The sequence below is a fragment of the Arachis ipaensis genome, chromosome B02, assembly GCF_000816755.2.
Source record: "Arachis ipaensis cultivar K30076 chromosome B02, Araip1.1, whole genome shotgun sequence".
NCBI classification, from domain to species: domain Eukaryota; kingdom Viridiplantae; phylum Streptophyta; class Magnoliopsida; order Fabales; family Fabaceae; genus Arachis; species Arachis ipaensis.
The window spans coordinates 21,923,562-21,929,562 of record NC_029786.2 but is presented as its reverse complement, the minus strand read 5'-3'; the positions used below and the strand labels follow the sequence as shown (position 1 = coordinate 21,929,562).

General features: G+C 32.0%; 1 long non-coding RNA gene across 1 annotated transcript in view; it reads left to right on the top strand.

The window, feature by feature from the left end:
* LOC107625099 overlaps positions 1–3,416 on the top strand; it is a 25,909-nt gene extending 22,493 nt beyond the window's left edge. Inside the window, exon 6 of the long non-coding RNA XR_002357223.1 lies at positions 3,376–3,416. This is a non-coding gene — a long non-coding RNA (uncharacterized LOC107625099). The remainder of the gene's footprint in view (positions 1–3,375) is intronic.

Genomic DNA, 6,001 nt, shown 5'->3' with positions numbered 1-6,001 from the left:
ATAAAAAAATATTATATAAAAAATATACTAAAAGAAGTATAAAAAAGGATTAAATATACTAAAATATAATATTATAATTTAATATTATATTTTTTAGTAATTAACTAATTATCTATCTAAAAGTGATTTTAACTAATATTATCCAAACAATTTCATTTTATCAAAATCAATTTTAGTATAGAATTGCCAAACATAAATCATATTGGCACAAACTCACTTATATCCAAAATCAATTTTATAAAATCACTTTCATTCAAACTCCAGTTTGACCAACTCTAATCCAAACACACACATTATCTTTATAACATAGTCTGAAAAATGAGTTTTTAATTTAATTATTTGAGTTAGCAATCTCGCAACTATGTTGCGAGTTGATAGTAAACAAACATGGGACCATCGTGAACATGCATCTATTAAAGCCATGAAATATTTAAACAGTCCACATGGTGGGTGAATGGGCCCACATATATCACCCTGAATAAGTTCCAAAAAAGATGGTGATTCAATCTCAATTTTTTTCTGATGATCTTGTAATTAATTTTTCTTGAGAACAAGAAGCACTTGAGAATTCATTAAATTGAAGAATTTTATGCTCCTTTAGAGAATACTTGTAAACCCCGTAAAATTAGCGAATAAGTAATCAATAAATTAATTTTAATAATAAAAATAAAAAATACGAATTTTATAGTTTAATTGGATAGAGTTAATTAAAATAAAAATTTTGATCCTAATTTCAAAGAATTTGGCCCAAGATTGAGCCGAACGGACCGAACCGGTTGAATTGGGCCCAAAATAGGCCTCGGGCCCAACCCTTCAGCCCAAATGACTTAAAGGAATGTCTCTCTTCTTCCTCCATTCAGCAAGTCACGCTGAAACACACAAGGAGGAGGAGGAAGAATTCCAAACCCTTGTTCAAAATTCTAACCACCATAACTTTCCGCTCCGAGCTCCGATCGCCGCATCATTTGCGGTCACACATCCGCAGCGTCGAGCTCTACAAAGCTCGGTAAGTAGATTGGTATGAAACTTCCATTTTCATTCTCATCCTCTCTTTATCCCAATATTTCGAAATTTATAGAGAGTGATGTTGAGATTTTGGTCCTTTTGTGTTATAGGACCCAAGTAGTTTGAGGAAAATACTCACTCTTGCTTATTTGGCACTTGGGTACAGTAAAGATCATTAACCTTAGTTAATTCTTTGATTTAGTATGTTGGAAATTCAATTTGGGTATGTATATGTGAATATTGTGCTAGATATATGTATATATGTGATAAGAAGCAAAAGTTGAAAACAATGGAGGCTTCATTGGAAGCTTAGGAAGCTGAATTTTGGTGAGGAAGTCTTGTGAGTTTGCCTAGTGGGTTGCCTCGGGTAATACCTGAAAATCGACCAAGGTATGGTTTAGGTTTCATGTATTTAATATATAATGTTCTGTGAAAAATTAGACTAGCTGACCATAGGATAGGTTAGAAAGTATAAAAATGTTCAATGCTTAGCACCCTTGGTGATGATTATGATGTGAATTGAGTATGTGTTGGATGAATATTGTTTGTTTTGGTAATAATATGTTGATTGATGAGTGGTAAAGAATGAGAGGATGATATGGTTATATATATATTGAGTAATTGGAGGATAATGTTGTTGATGTAAAATGAGAAATTTAGGTTGAAATTGTGTAATGAGGAATTTGGTTCTGTGTTGGTGTACTTTGGTGTATTGGTGAGTTGAATGTTGGTATAGAAGTTTGGTTTGAGATTGGTCTTAATGAAATTGAGGTTTAAAAGTTTTTATGAAATATTGATTTTTGGCCGAACTTCGGCGAGTAATAACTTGGCTTCCGGACCCCCAAATGGTTTGAAACTTATTTTATAAGAAAATTGGGTTCGTGAAGTTTACGCCGTTTGAAGAACGAAAGGAAAATAATTTAAAACGAAAAAGTTATGCGCGTCGGAAGTTTAGGATTCAAAATTGAAATTCTGTAGGTTTCAGACTTAGCCAAATTTTTTTATAAAACGTATGCCCACACGTACGCGTAATCTGGGATTTCTGCGTACGCAAACCTCCCTTACGCGACCATGCATTTCTGTTTAACGCGCATGCATACGCAAAATGAGTATGAATACTATTTTGCGTACGCGAAATTCCTCATACGCGACCAGTCGATTCTGCCTGGTTCGCATCCATACGCGAGAAAGGCTATGCGTATGCGTCTTGGTCCAAACGCGCACCCACACGTACGCATGGCCCCTGTTACAGCAAAACTGGATTTTGTGTTTTTAAGCCTAATTTTAAACTTTTAAACCTCTATTTTCATTCTTTTAGCCCTAAATCATAGTAGTAAGTCTAGTAATAAGATGGAGTTAGGAAATGGAAGTAACTAGGGGTTGAAGCAAGGTTGAAAATTGATGAATTATAGATGAAAATGGTGAATACTTGGAGTGCATATGTGGTACTATAACTTTGATGATATGAATATGCAATGTTTACAAATGATTATGAATACTATTTGGCTTATGTACTCAATTATCTGAGATACGAGTTTCCCTGGGTAAAGTATGGTGGCTTGCCACCACGTGTTCTAGGTTGAAACTCGATACTCTGTTGATCCTACATCGTAAGATGTGACCGGACACTTATAAATTCCCAGAAAGGTTGACCCCCATTGAGTAAAGCTTTATATATGTATGAATTATGAATTTAAAGAGAAAAAGCTATGCATAGACTCATGGGGATGCGCGACGGGAGACAGTCCAGGGTTTAGCAGCCGGACTTGTCGGGTTGGATTGATAACCGACAGATGAACCTCATCAGCCATAGGGATACATCATGTGCATATTGTTTTCTTTGTTTGCTATGCATTAATTGGGAATGCCTAATTGATTGTTTTATGCTAACTGTTATATTTGCTATTTGTACTACTTGTCTCCTACCTGTGCTTGCCTTTGTCTGCTTGTCTGTCTTTGCAAACTCACCAGAGATGGAGGAACGGAGGAAAGGTGGAAAGGCTTAGGGTTAAGGTTAAGTTTAAGTTAGGCTTAGATATTCTTAGAAGACCACCCAATTATGGCTTCTGTTTTAGTACCTTAAGCTTTTATATCTGAGTGTCGGCATTCTAGGATTGCCTCTGGCATTTCCAGGACCTTATATCTTATGTGCGTGGCACCTTTACCATGTTGAGAACCCCCAATTCTCATCTCATATTATGTTGTTGCTTTTCAGATGCAGGTGGAGAGGCAACTCGCTAGGCGTCTGGAGTTCTGCGGCGAAGTGGATCATTTTGGGGCCCTACTTTTGATATTTTGATATATATATATATATATATATTAGACTCTTCGCATGTGTATATTACTACTTTGTTTTTGTACCTCTTAGAGGTTTATGGAGAACTAGGGCTTTAATTTTAAACATGTTCTTTGGGCTAAAAGTGGTATATTATGTATGTAAATATTCTCCGGCCAGCCTTAGCTTCGCAGGCTGAGTTAGTAGCTTGTTATTTTGTACCTTTTGGCTCTCTATTCCTAGTTTCTGTTATTTTATGTTTGTTAACTTTAGATTTCTTCACACGCAAGTAATCATATTTCCTGAGCGTTGCGCTTTTTATTTTGCGATTTTGCTTTATCTGTTTTTCAAGGCTCCTCGTATACTGTACCTTTTTCATATTACTATGTATATATTTTATTTTAGAGGTCGTAATATCACACCACCTCTATTTTACGGTTTAAGTGTAAAGCTCTATGTGGTAGAGTGTTACAATACTCAGATAAATTCTCGATGATTCTTCTCATCATGATTGAATCCAGATGTCCTAATTGGTCATGCCAAATTGTAAATATATTTTTATTTGTAAACTTCAGGTTTATTATGCCATGTGATTCCACATTGCTAATAGTGGTGTATTGCAAACCAAAAGAAAGTGTGGATAGTCTCTTTAACACACAATTTTCTCTTAATAACATAGTTGTAATACAAAGATATTCATTATTTTCTTCTCTTGCGGTTTCTATATGGTATCTATTTTGGCAGATATCTTTAAAACATAGCAAGTTTCTATGAGACTTACTTGATAGAAATACACTATTTATAAAAATAGTTGGTTTCTTTAGGTAATACTATAGTAGTTCTTCCGGAGCCTTCAATCATTTTTGTACTACCAATAATCGTACTTACATTTATTTTCTTTATAACAAAAGAGATAAAATGTCTTTTTTCTTTAAGTATTGTATGTGTTGAAACACTGTCAGTGAGACATACTTCTTTATTGTTGAATTTGAGCAAAATGTGAGAAATATCCATATCTTTATTATGAAAATAAAAATAGATTACCATTGATAAAAAGAAAAAAATATGAAAGTTTCAAAAACAAATAAAAACTACAACCAAAAGAAGAAAAACTAACTATGAAGAAAGAAAACAATTAAAAAAAATTGATAGATCTCTAATTAAGATTCTTCTAAAAGAATTTTGATTTATCTAAATGAGTAAAATCACTTGAGTCACCAAAATGACTTGACTTAGACTTGCATGGGTTGCTAATGTCAAGAATGTATGTCATCAAGGTCTGCAAAGATATCATCGGTGGATTTTAGTTCCGTTTTAATATCATTAACTTTAACTTCATTTCTTTTTACAGTCAAATTGGCCTCTTGTTTTTTATCCTTTCCTTTTGATAGAGTCTTGATATAGCTTGACAAAATGTCCAGGGGTACGACATATACACGATCAATGACCTTTTAATCCACATCGATAGCACAAAATTTTTGCATTTTGTAAATTATTACTTGGAGCACGCTTCTCATGTTTATTGCACTTTTGGTTTTGAGTAAGAACCCTATTGTTTCACTTGCCACGTCTATGTCTACAGCCATAGTTTTGACCGTTATTCTGACCATGGTCTCTTTTAGGTTCACGATATGTTGCATTCACTTCAGGAAAAGCAGTTGAACCAGTAGGACGAACTTCATGTTTTTTCATTAATAATTCATTATTTTGTTTTGCTAATAGGAGACAACCTATTAGATCAAAATACATTTTAAAATTTTTTTCACGATACTGTTGTTGTAATAGCACGTTGGAAGCGTGGAATATGAAAAAAGTTTTTTCTATATTAAGTCTTCATCTGTGACTTCTTGGCCACACAATTTCAGTTGATAACTTATTTTGAAATGTGCAAAATTATATTCACAGACTGTTTTAAAATCTTACAACCTTAAATATATCCACTCATAATAAGCTTTAGGCAATAATAGTCTTTTGGTGTTCATACCTTTCGTTATGGTATTTTCAAGCTTTTTTTATACCAAATGGGTTTTAGTATTAAGTGTCCATTTTAAATATTTTTTTTCCGTTAAATCAAGAGCAGCAAATTCAAACTTTTACAAATTTGACATGATAGATTTGTTAACAAAATTAAATAAAAATAAGTAAATAATTAAGAATAATAATATTAATAATGCATATAAAAAATTGAGTAAAAGTGAAAGAAAAATAAATCAATTTACTTCAAGAAATTGATAAAGTATATATTATATATTTTAAGATAATATAAATAATTTAAATGAATTACCAAAATTATACCTTCATTATCAAGAATGAAAAATTATTTGTCATCCACTTCGGGGGAAATAATTATTTACATGATTAATTGTCATTCACTTTAGAGAATGATTATGTACATAATTTAATTATCATTATTTACTTTGAGAAATGATTATATTTATCATTAATTATTAGAATAATATTATACATCAAAGTCTTTTTATAAACCAAGTTTAATCAAATTGAATAATAAAACTTGGAATAATGATAGTTATAATTAATTTTTGTTATGTTAGACTAATTTGATTGGACTTGGTTAACAAAAAGATTTGGATGTGTAGTATTATTCTAATTATTATTCACTTCGGAGAATGATTATGTACATGATTTAATTATCATTCACTTCGAGAAGTGATATTAATATTAAAAAAATTATTATATAAATGAAAAATAAACAATTTAGAG